This window comes from Macrobrachium nipponense, chromosome 10 (assembly GCF_015104395.2).
Source record: "Macrobrachium nipponense isolate FS-2020 chromosome 10, ASM1510439v2, whole genome shotgun sequence".
Classification (NCBI taxonomy): Eukaryota; Metazoa; Arthropoda; class Malacostraca; order Decapoda; family Palaemonidae; genus Macrobrachium; species Macrobrachium nipponense.
Window position 1 is genome coordinate 26,463,334 of NC_087204.1, and position 12,003 is coordinate 26,475,336.

General features: G+C 39.6%; 1 protein-coding gene across 1 annotated transcript in view; it reads right to left on the reverse strand.

Annotated features, from left to right (window-relative positions):
* The window catches only part of LOC135223497 (high mobility group protein HMG-I/HMG-Y-like), a 34,752-nt gene extending 23,002 nt beyond the window's left edge, over positions 1 to 11,750 (reverse strand). The window contains exon 1 of the mRNA XM_064261940.1: positions 11,581 to 11,750. The gene's annotated coding sequence lies outside the window, so the exon portion shown is untranslated. The remainder of the gene's footprint in view (positions 1 to 11,580) is intronic.
* Positions 11,751 to 12,003: the final 253 nt, after the last annotated feature.

A 12,003-nucleotide genomic window follows, 5' to 3' on the forward strand; every position in this document is an offset into this window, starting at 1 on the left:
ACACATTAAATGGCAAAGCCTTCCTCAGAACCGCCCGGCATTGCAAGAAAATAGCCTTTTTAAGGCAAAAATACATTTTCGATCGCGTTCCCGTTCCGTAAGTGAACAAAAGATGTGATGGACAAAAGTCAGAACATAAATAAAAGTCAAATTAAGGCGAAACTCCGAAGAGAAAGCAAAAACTTACAAAATAGTCTGTGCGTGGTCTGCTCAGCTAGTAGAAATGCCTGGTAGTAACGGTCTCCCGCTTCTCTCAGACACCAACGGGTGCAGATAGTAATTACGTTTATATTTTTCATGTGGTTATTTCCATATCAAATAATTTCAAATTATTTTTCCTAAATGCGTGAATTATTATGACACATTTATGAAATTATATTATGGACATAAGAATTTCAGATAGGTTTTAAAAATACGAATAGTGGAAGTCTCTGATTATCCAAGGGATATTTTTGGCGTAATGTAGGAGGTCGTGGAAAATTTTTAATTTTGAGTAATACTGTCTTCTATTTACATTCTAGATTTTTCTAAAAAATAGGAAATGCATTAGAGGTCTTGTATAAATTTTTCCAGACGTAATTCAAAGCGTTAATAATGAAAAATAATTTACTCCCATAAAATCGCGGAAAAACCGAAGTCTTCTCCACGACAAACTTAGCATTATATTCCTGAGATTGTCGGCATTTTAAGGAATATTTTTGCAGCCATGCTGGACTGTGTATCTATTTTTAAAAATCAGCAATCAAAGAAGTATGCTTATAGCTACAATATCACGATGAAATTGCCATTTTAAGATATGGTCAATATTATTTTCAGGTTAATGTTAATCAATGTGTCGGGTTGGACAACACCTAAAGCAGTGGCGGCTCGTAGCTAAAATTAGTGGAGGTGCTGCTCCAAAAAACATTTAGCCTTTGTTTTAATATTGTGTGAAAGGAAATGAACAGACATAAAAAGAAAATTTATTCAAAAACCTAATTGTTACACTTCAATAATATTTTAAAATCATCCCAGGCAAATTGAAAAACACTATCGAAAATAAGAGCGACGCAAGAACACACCCATTCACAACAACAGCTGAGACAAGACTGCGTCGCCGGCAGTCCACGCTCTCCTTACCGACGCGGGAAGCCACCCCCCCTTCTCCCCACATTCGTAAAATTATGTTGTGTTTAATGTAATTTGCATGGTTCTAGTGCGTTTGTATCACTGTGTGTAATGTTAAGTTCAGCATTGACACAGTGATGAGTTTCTTCACAAGCATGTCCATGTGTTTGTTTGTGTTATGACGTTGTGTGTGGCTGGCGTCTGATAGGGGGGGCTGCAGTCTCACAGTCCCTATTGACGAGCCACCACTGACCTAAAGGGCAAGCAAATATACAACGGTTGTGTCTACGGGAACAGGCTTATTCGGACCTTGGCTAATTCAGACCAGGCCGATTCGGACCATGTACTGGCTCATTCGGACCTTCATATGGATTGGCCAATTTTTCTATGCAGTTTTACCTCCTGAACAAGAATTTAACGCCCCAATTCCTGGTGGCTTTCGTATTCGTGAGGACGAACGATACGGAATGCTTATATAGAACTACCCATTACTATGATATAAAATTATTAGTATGGGTCCGAATCAGCCTAGCAAATGGTCTGAAGGAGCGACTACAGATCCGCGGATGATCGATTTTTGTCGGGAAAAATCTCAAATAAAGTAACTACAAGTATAATGCATATTCGGAAATGAGAAGGGGAACAGTATAATTGCTAAGAATGTTTTTGTAATTGACCCAGTGAAAATAAAGCCTAAAAAACATCAAACGGTAAAGGGGGACCCAGTATGAAACCGGGGTTTTTGGGTGGGGGGAAGCGGCCTCGGACTTTCACGCCGCCCGAAACTGTCAATTCCCGGTTTTGAGACCCAGACCCTTTACCCTAAATACAAAAGTTTGACCCCTTACTCTGCATTCAAGGTTGACATAGGCTAGGCTAGCCTATTACTTTGCAGAACTTTTGAACCACTAGCCTACATGTAAAACGTCTAGCCTAGGCTACCACTAACCGACATTAAATTAGAAGCTAGGACCCCTTACTTTGCATACATAACTTTGAACCACTACTTTACATGCAAACGACAGACTAGCCTAGGCTACAACTAACCAGAATTACTGATAAATTATTTGTTAACGGTGAATATGTTTATGTGTGCTGTCAGTACGGCTGTGGCGGAATGGCACTTCACGCCTTATCCGCATATTTAAAGATTCTTGGCAAGCACGACATGTTCTGGCAAGAGGTAATGTTGCGCTGCGCGAGCTAGTCACAGAGGTTACAGTAAGGCCGTGTCAGAACGGCGCTTCGCGCCTTATCCACATATTTAAAGATTCTTGGCAAGCACGACATGTTCTGGCAAGAGGTAATGTTGCGCTGCGTGCGCTAGCCACAGGGGTTACAGAGAATTAGCCACAGTACATACAAAAAAACATGACTAGCCTAGTCTATAAATCCCCCCATAACTGTAACATTAAACACCTTCCTTGTTCGCCACGGCCTTAATGTTCGAACACGTGCTTCGGTACTGGGTTCGAACTAACCGAAACACTAGTTTGCATACAAATTGCGGCATCATGCATGTTCCTACGTGCCCATCGCCGGGCCGATAGATCTGTTCGAACACGTGCTTTGGTAATAATTTCGAACTAACTGAAACATTAGTTTTAAGGCTAACAAAAATTAATATACAACTTACCTTATTCACATTTCAAAGTCGCTGCTGTCTGACGACCACGAAGGGGTACATGAAGGCATCAGTCTCGGCCTCTTTGAAACGGGTGGGGGATCACGTGGCTCGCTGGTAGTCCTGGTCTTATTGTTTCGGACCGGGAAATCAAATTTGAGATGGGAGATGTGGAGCGACCACTTCATAAATTCGTCAGTGTTGCGTAGGAACTCGATCAGAATACTAATATACAAATGCGTTTATTTATCGAACTCGTCTGCCATAACACTTTTAGAAAATAATACTGCATGCGTTCTATCCATGGAGAACGGAAAGGGCGAATTTTGTGACTGCAGGTATGATTGTCTGATTCATATTCATGGAACACGTTTTTATTGGTTGGAAGGAAGTTAATCCATGTCCCTTGGGGATGACCTGGGTCAACCTGATACAGGACTGGTTTGATTTACCCTCGTTTGGGGGCGGGCCGATGTACAGCGCCCGTCCGCAGTGTCAGCCTTCACATGAAATGGGTACTTAGAAAAATTTACGTTTCATGGGAAATATCGGCGGATGGTAGGGTAAAAAATCACTGACTACCAACCCTTATCACGCTGGACAGATCTTATTCACTCGATATTCAATTGGTGAAACAAGAATACAATTACAACTCCAAGCATACCATTCAAAAGATTGTTTCGTCAACATAATGTGATATATGAAAGCCCCATACGAACTAAAATAAGCATGCGACGCTCTTCGTAAAATATGTTTTCCAGGCAGTTTTGAAATCCAATATGGCGGCTACCGTGTGGATGTACAGGTTCTAATCAGTGACGACAATCATCTTTCCCAGCCTTCCCAGCACTCATTTGAACAATGTTAGCGTATATATGTAACGTTTATTGATCTTACTCAAGATTGCAGTTGTAATCAGCACAATAAAACATTTTGTTGCCTATATTACTGAAAGTATGAAACTTTTTATTCCCGGGGTCATGGTCAGAACTGAATTCATTTTTACCTTGTCATCGGTGGTTTTTATCCTTACTGCCATCACAACTGAAACTCCACAGTGCTTATTTGATTGTTATTATACATTTTGGTCTCAATTCACTCCACATTGCACTTTAAACAAGTTGCTGTTCCTGGTTCCTAAGCGCGTGCGCCACAAAACACAGTTACGACAACAGCAGAAACAACAAACTGCAAAGTTGTTTTATTCCCTAAATTGTTTACTTACGTCGTTTAGTTCAACTTTACTTTGTTATTTAAAAATTTTAATTTAATTCATGTATATTATCCCTTTTTTGCAACCAAATTACCCCGAAAAATTACCCATATTTCTAAAGTAGATACAATCAAATGTTTCTAACGTTTTTGTACATCTGGGTGCCGAAAATCAGAGGAACGACTACGGATAAGTGGATTATATACAATTTTTTTTTTTTGCTTTTTTGTTTTTGCTAACACTTTTCATTGATTTCAGTCTATATTAGTATTTTGAATTTCTTTAATAAACCGTATGCCAGAAATAAAGTAACCTTTAATGTTTGCATGCTAAGAATGTAAAATCATCGTTGCCACATTAGTGGAGGCAGTTTATAATAATGAATAAAGAAAATGTTGAAGCCTCCACTAATGTGGCAACGATGATTTTGCCATTCTTAGCATGCAAACATTAAAGGTTACTTTATTTCTGGCATACGGTTATTAAAGAAATTCATAATACTAATATAGACTGAAATCAATGAAAAGTGCTAGCAAAAACAAAAAAGCAAAAAAAAAAAAAAATTGTATATAATCCACTTATCCGTAGTCGTTCTCTATGGTTTTCGGCAGCCAGATGTACGAAAACGTTAAAAACATTTGATTGTATCTACTTTAGAAATATCGGTAATTTTTCGGGGTTATTTGGTTGCAAAAATGGGGTAATATACATGAATTAAATTAAAATTTTTAAATAACAAAGTAAAGTTGAACTAAACGAGTAAAGTAAACAATTTAGAGAATAAAACTTTGCAGTTTCGTTGTCTGCTGTTCGTAACTGTGTTTGTGGCGCGCGCGCTTAGGAACCAGGAACAGCAACTTGTTTAAAGTGCAATGTGGAGTGAATTGAGACCAAAATGTATAATAACAATCAAATAAGCACTGTGGAGTTTCAGTTGTGATGGCAGTAAGGATAAAAACCACCGATGACAAGGTAAAAATGAATTCAGTTCTGACCATGACCCCGGGAATAAAAAGTTTCATACTTTCAGTAATATAGGCAACAAAATGTTTTATTGTGCTGATTACAACTGCAATCTTGAGTAAGATCAATAAACGTTACATATATACGCTAACATTGTTCAAATGAGTGCTGGGAAGGCTGGGAAAGATGATTGTCGTCACTGATCAGAACCTGTACATCCACACGGTAGCCGCCATATTGGATTTCAAAACTGCCTTGAAAATATATTTTACGAAGAGCGTCACATGCTTATTTTAGTTCGTATGGGGCTTTCATATATCACATTATGTTGATGAAACTTCAATCTTTTGAATGGTATGCTTGAAGTTGTAATTGTATTCTTGTTTCACCAATTAAATATCGAGTGAATAAGACCCGTCCAGCGTAATATGGGTTGGTAGTCAGTGATTTTTTTACCCTACCATGCGCTGATATTTCCCGTGAAACTTAAATTTTTCTAAGTACCCATTTCATGTGAAGGCTGACACTGCGGTCGTAGCTCCCGTAGTTCTTGAGTTGGCCGCGGACGGGCGCTGTACGTCGGCCCGCCCCCAACGAGGGTAAATCAAACCAATCCTGTATCAGGTTCACCCAGGTCATCCCCAAGGGACATGGATTAACTTCCTTTCAACCAATAAAAACGTGTCCCATGAATATGAATCAGACAATCATACCTGCAGTCACAAAATTCGCCCTTTCCGTTCTCCATGGATAGAACGCACACAGTCTTATTTTCTAAAAGTGTTATGGCAGACAAGTTCGATAAATATACGCATTTGTATATTAGTATTCTGATCGAGTTCCTACGCAACACTGACGAATTTATGAAGTGGTCGCTCCACATCTCCCATCTCAAATTTGATTTCCCGGTCCGAAACAATAAGACCAGGACTACCAGCGAGCCACGTGATCCCCCACCCGTTTCAAAAAGGCCGAGTTTGATGCCTTCATGTATCCCTTCATGGTCGTCGGACAGCAGCGACTTTGAAATGTGAATAAGGTAAGTTGTATATTAATTTTTGTTAGCCTTAAAACTAGTGTTTCAGTTAGTTCGAAATCAGTACCAAAGCACGTGTTCGAACAGATCTATCGGCCCGGCGGTGGGCACGTAGGAACATGCATGATGCCGCAATTTGTATGTAAACTAGTGTTTCAGTTAGTTCGAAGCCAGTACCGAAGCAAGTGTTCGAACAGATCTATCGGCCCGACGGTGGGCACGTAGGAACATACATGATGCCGCAATTTGTATGCAAACTAGTGTTTCGGTTAGTTCAAACCCAGCACCGAAGCACGCGTTCAAACATTAAGGCCGTGGCGAACAAGGAAGATGTTTAATGTTACAGTTATGGGGGGATTTATAGACTAGGCTAGTCATGTTTTTTTGTATGTACTGTGGCTAATTCTCTGTAACCCCTGTGGCTAGCGCACGCAGCGCAACATTACCTCTTGCCAGAACATGTCGTGCTTGCCAAGAATCTTTAAATATGTGGATAAGGCGCGAAGCGCCGTTCCGACACGGCCTTACTGTAACCCCTGTGGCTAGCTTGCGCAGCGCAACATTACCTCTTGCCAGAACATGTCGTGCTTGCCAAGAATCTTTAAATATGCGGATAAGGCGCGAAGTGCCGTTCCACCACAGCCTTACTGACAGCACACAAACATATTCACCATTAACAAATAATTTATCAGTAATTCTGGTTAGTTGTAGCCTAGGCTAGTCTGTCGTTTGCATGTAAAGTAGTGGTTCAAAGTTATGTATGCAAAGTAAGGGGTCCTAGCTTCTTATTTAATGTCAGTTAGTGGTAGCCTAAGCTAGACGTTTTACATGTAGGCTAGTGGTTCAAAAGTTCTGCAAAGTAAGGGGTCCTAGGCTAGCCTAGCCTGTCAACCTTGAATGCAGAGTAAGGGGTCAAACTTTTGTATTCAGGGTAAAGGGTCTGGGTCTCAAAACCGGGAATTGAGAGTTTCGGGCGCTGTGAAAGTCCGAGGCCGCTTCCCCCCACCCAAAAAACCCCGGTTTCATACTGGGTCCCCCTTTACCGTTTGATGTTTTTTAGGCTTTATTTTCACTGGGTCAACTACAAAAACATTCTTAGCAATTATACTGTTCCCCTTCTCATTTCCGAATATGCATTATACTTGTAGTTACTTTGAGATTTTTCTCGACAAAAATCCGGTAGTAAAACATCTTCTTAGCCTATATCCAAGAAGTAAATAATAAAGATATAGCTAGCCTATATGCGCATTGCGATTATAACAATTACATGAAGAGCTGATAATCTGCATGAATAACTGGTAAACTGTTCTGCAAGAAAGTTGAGTAAAGCAATTAGGGTAGAACATCACAGCAGGCCAAGCAGGCCACCTACAATCAACGCAAGCCACCCTCCGAAAAAGTACATTATAACGCGTCCTGACACCCGAGATGGGCATCAGTCGCGACTTGTTGTTGGTGAGAAACGGAGCTAAAGACCTCTACTCTCCTTTCGAAGTAAGTATTTTCTCCAAAGTTAGAAATTAAGGCCAAATTTTAAGATTTAAACAGAGGGTACTGAAAATGGCGCCCACGGCAGTGGAAATCTCACCAAAAACGCTTTAGAAATTTTTACTTACAACTAAAAATGTTTCGAAGATTGACGCCATCTCGATGTTTACGGAGTCGCCTTGTGTCACGAAAAAACGTTTTCCATTTCCTGTGATAAATCCGCACACCACTTGTACCCACAGACGCTGGAGCACTTTTATCACAACAATCGAAACACGATTTCTCACCAACAACAAGCCAGGCGTAAACAGCTGTTTGGGTAGATGACGAGAAGCGTGCTCTTGGCTAATTTTTAAATAAGTAGTAAAACATCAATATTTTACATATTTATGATGATTAATTTGAAAATATTCGTTATTGAAAGTAACTCTACTCTGACTCAAATTTAAGTAATTATTTTTCTGAATTAGAACGTTCTTTCAAGTTCTGTATTATGACGTCACCGACAATCTTGACTACATTTCGTACCTATTGTAAATAATTGCTATACTCAACTGTCATTGCAGAACAGTTTACCAGTTATTCATGCAGATTGTTATCAGCTATACATGTAATTGTTATAATCGTAATGCGCATATATATCTTTATTATTTACTTTTTGGATATATGAAGATGTTTTACTGCTGGATTATCGCCGTAGTGTGACGCAATCGTTTTCGGTTCCATGGGCCTCTGTCTGTTTTCGCACCATAAGAAATTATGGGGCCGAATTTGGCAATGACCAGAAAGTCGTTAAAAGAGGAAAGTTAGCATTGAGGGGCATATGTTTTGACTGAGAAAAATACAAATTTATTCAATAGCTAGCTTGTAAAAATACTTGGTTATAAAAAACTTGATTGACAACTAAGCAGCATGTCTACTATGGGTTTCAGAGACAGTGCAAGCAGGTTTTAGGGCTACCTATTTCTGTAACAAACACTCTTAACAGAACGAGATTTGCTATAGTGCATTACACCCAGTGCGTAATTTATAAGGGTATAGTGAATCACTAATCGTAAAGAATAACGACACTTGTCCTTGTACCAAGAGACAAAAACTCCATTATGCAGAAATGGATACGAACACGCGTATAAGCTCCACCTACCCTCTCCCCCCCCCCCCCCCCCCCCCCTCCACCGCCATCCCTTTCTTCTTCGTTCCTCCGCCTTCCTTTCTCTCTCTCTCTCTCTCTCTCTCTCTCTGATCTCTCTCTCTCTCTCTCTCTCTCTCTGTTGCCATTCGGTATGTTGACCCTCCAAAACTGGGTATAAGACTACACACAAAACGTTGAAATTGGTGAAATTAGGCTATGTATTGGAAGTATATATACATAAATATTAAGGCAAGTTTATCATTATTGCATTACTATGACAACTAGAATTCAGTGGAAACAGTTTATAAACCTGTTTAAGCGTCACCCACGTAATAATACGTTTACCGCAATCTACTCGGTAGCGCCTTCAACGGGATATTACGTTCAAGACTTTAACTGTGCTTGTCAAGCCGTCAGCCCCGTAATAATACGTTTACTCGTATAGAAAGTGTAGGAACATCATTTGGTAACACTCTCAGACATGGGAAAACTTATTTCCAGCCTGGCAACTCTTTCCTGGTGGTCGCTTATGCTAGAAAACTGCCTGTCCCTGTGGTTTTCTTTCAATACGCTTCGGGCGTTTATCGAGACAATTGGATTTCGCGTCTTTCACAATGAATGTCCCAAAGAGGAGGCATATTTCTTTAGGTGAGATCAATCAAATACTAGATGAGGAGTGTGATATTGATAACCTATTTGATGATGAGAGCTCTAGTTCTGAATCCTCCAGTGATGATACAAACTTTTCTTCCAATTGCGGGAGTGAAGATGACTTTTCTTTGCCGAGTGACTGGACTCCGAGAGGAGAGAGAGAGAGAGAGAGAGAGAGAGAGAGAGAGAGAGAGAGAGAGAGAGAGAGAGAGAATTTCCTACAGTTAATTACAGTATGAATAACAAGCATAAAAATCAATATTAACTTTGAAAAACTATCATCAGTGCTATGATCGCTGATTACAAAAAAAAGCGTGACGTACGTTAGCAGCGAGCTCATCAGGGGCGGACGCTTAACAGGATAATAATGGAACGGCGTATGTGTGAAGCCTCCATAATGTGGCAAACGATGATTTTGCCATTCTTAGCATGCAAAACATTAAAGGTTTACATTTATTTCTGGCATACGATTATTAAAGAAATTCAAAATACTAATAACGACTGAAATCAATGAAAAGTGCTAGCAAAAACAAAAAAGCAAAAAAAAAAAAAAACGTAGTCGTTCCTCTGCACTTTTCCGTATTCGTTCCTCTATGGTTTTCGGCAGCCAGATGTACGAAAACATTAGAAACATTTGATTTTATCTACTTTAGAAATATCTGTAATTTTTCGGGGTAATTTGGTTGCAAAAAAGGGATAATATACATGAATTAAATCAAAATTTTTAAATAACAAAGTAAATTTAAACTAAATAACGAGTAAAGTAAACAGTTTAGGGAATAAAACTTTGCAGTTTCGTCGTCTGTCGTCGTCTGCTGTTCGAAATTGTGTTTATGGCGCGCGCGCTTAGAAACCAGGAACAGCAACGGGTTTAAAGTGCAATGTGGAGTGAACTGAGACCAAAATGTGTATAATAACAATCAAATAAGCACTGTGGAGTTTCAGTTGTGATGGCAGTAAGGATAAAAACCGCCGATTACAAGGTAAGAATGAATTCAGTTCCAACCATAACCCCGGGAATAACAAGTTTCATACTTTCACTAATATAGGCAACAAAATGTTGTTTTATTGTGCTGATTACAACTGCAATCTTGAGTAAGATCAATAAACGTTACATACATACGCTAACATTGTTCAAATGAGTGCTGGGAAGGCTGGGAAAGATGGGTGGCCGTCACTGATGAGACCGTCCATTGCAAAACGTAGCCGCCATATTGGATTTCAAAACTGCCTTGAAAACATATTTTACGAAGAGCTCACATGCTTATTTTAGTTCGTATGGGGCTTTCATATATCACAATATGTTGACGAAACTTCAGTCTTTTAAATGGTATGCTTAGAGTTGCAATTGTATTCATGTTTCACCAATTAAATATCGAGTGAATAAGACCCGTCTACCGTGATGAGGGTTGGCCTGTCGTGATGTTTCCCCCTAATTACAATAGGCTAGGTACGAAAGTCAAGATGTTGTGACGTCATAATAAAGGACTTAAAGAACGTTCTAATTCCAAAAAATAATTACTTAAATTTGAGTCAGAATCGAGTTACTTTTACAATAACGAACATTTTCAAATTGATCATCATAAATATGTAAAATATTGATGATGTTTTACTATTTATTTAAAAAATTATCGAAGTGCACGCTTAGTCGTCGTCTTCTACCAAAACAGTTGTCTACTAACAAACAAGCCGGTGAGGGACAGTTTTCCGATTGTTGTGATGAAAGTACCCCAGCGTCTGTGGGTACAAGTGGTGTGCGGATTTATCACAGGAAATGGTTAGTTTATTGACACAAGCGACTCCATAAACATCAAGATGGCGTCAATCTTCTAAATATTTCGAGTTGTAAGTAAAAATGTTGAAGGCGTTTTGGTGAGATTTGGACTGCCTTGTACCGCCATTTCACTACCCTCTGCTTAAATCTTAAAATTTGGCCTTAATTTCTAACTTTGGAGAAAATACTTACTTCGAAAGGAGATTAGAGGTCTTTAGCTCCGTTTCTCACCAACAAAAAGTCGCGACTAATACCCATCTCCGATGTCAGGACGCGTTATAATGTACTTTTTGGGGGGTTGTTCACGTTGATCGTACATGGTCCACTCCTGTACCATGCGGTTTTTTACCCTACGTGACTTTTCGGGTAATTTTGGAATTCTGGACAACTTTTATTCTATCCATTTTGTTATTTGGGGTAATGGTTCTGGAATTGTCGGATCTGTTCGCGGATCTGCGAACTACCCGGTCCGAATCAGCCAAGATTAAGGTCCGAATCAGACTGCATCCGTCTAGTATTAAGCTCCGCCCACCCGTGCCTGCCTCGTTGGCGTCCCAAGCTTACCTGACTCTAACATCATGATGATTATTACCTGATTATTTGCCGGTATCGTCTCAGGAAGAAAATCTGGTCTTCTGATTGTGGGATTTAATTGTTGTTTGTGTTTCCAAGACGTTAATATGCCTCCTTCGGAACGTGCAGCCAGCGCAGGAATGGTCACAATGGAGTCGGACGGAAGAAGGAGTACAACATTAGCATTACCCTATAACGGCTCTTTGACGTCGTTGAACGTTCACGCCTTCGCGGGTTTTCTAAGATTTTTAATTCAAATATTCGCTTATGATATACCATATTTTTTTCTCTATTGACTCCAAACCATTGCCTTCTAAATCGGATTTATCAATATTGACATAGTTGCCATTATCACCTCTTAATTTTCCTGAGATGATGATATACGATACGTAGTGTGTTCAACTTTGTGTTTATGACGATCATTATTACATTGTTATTACAA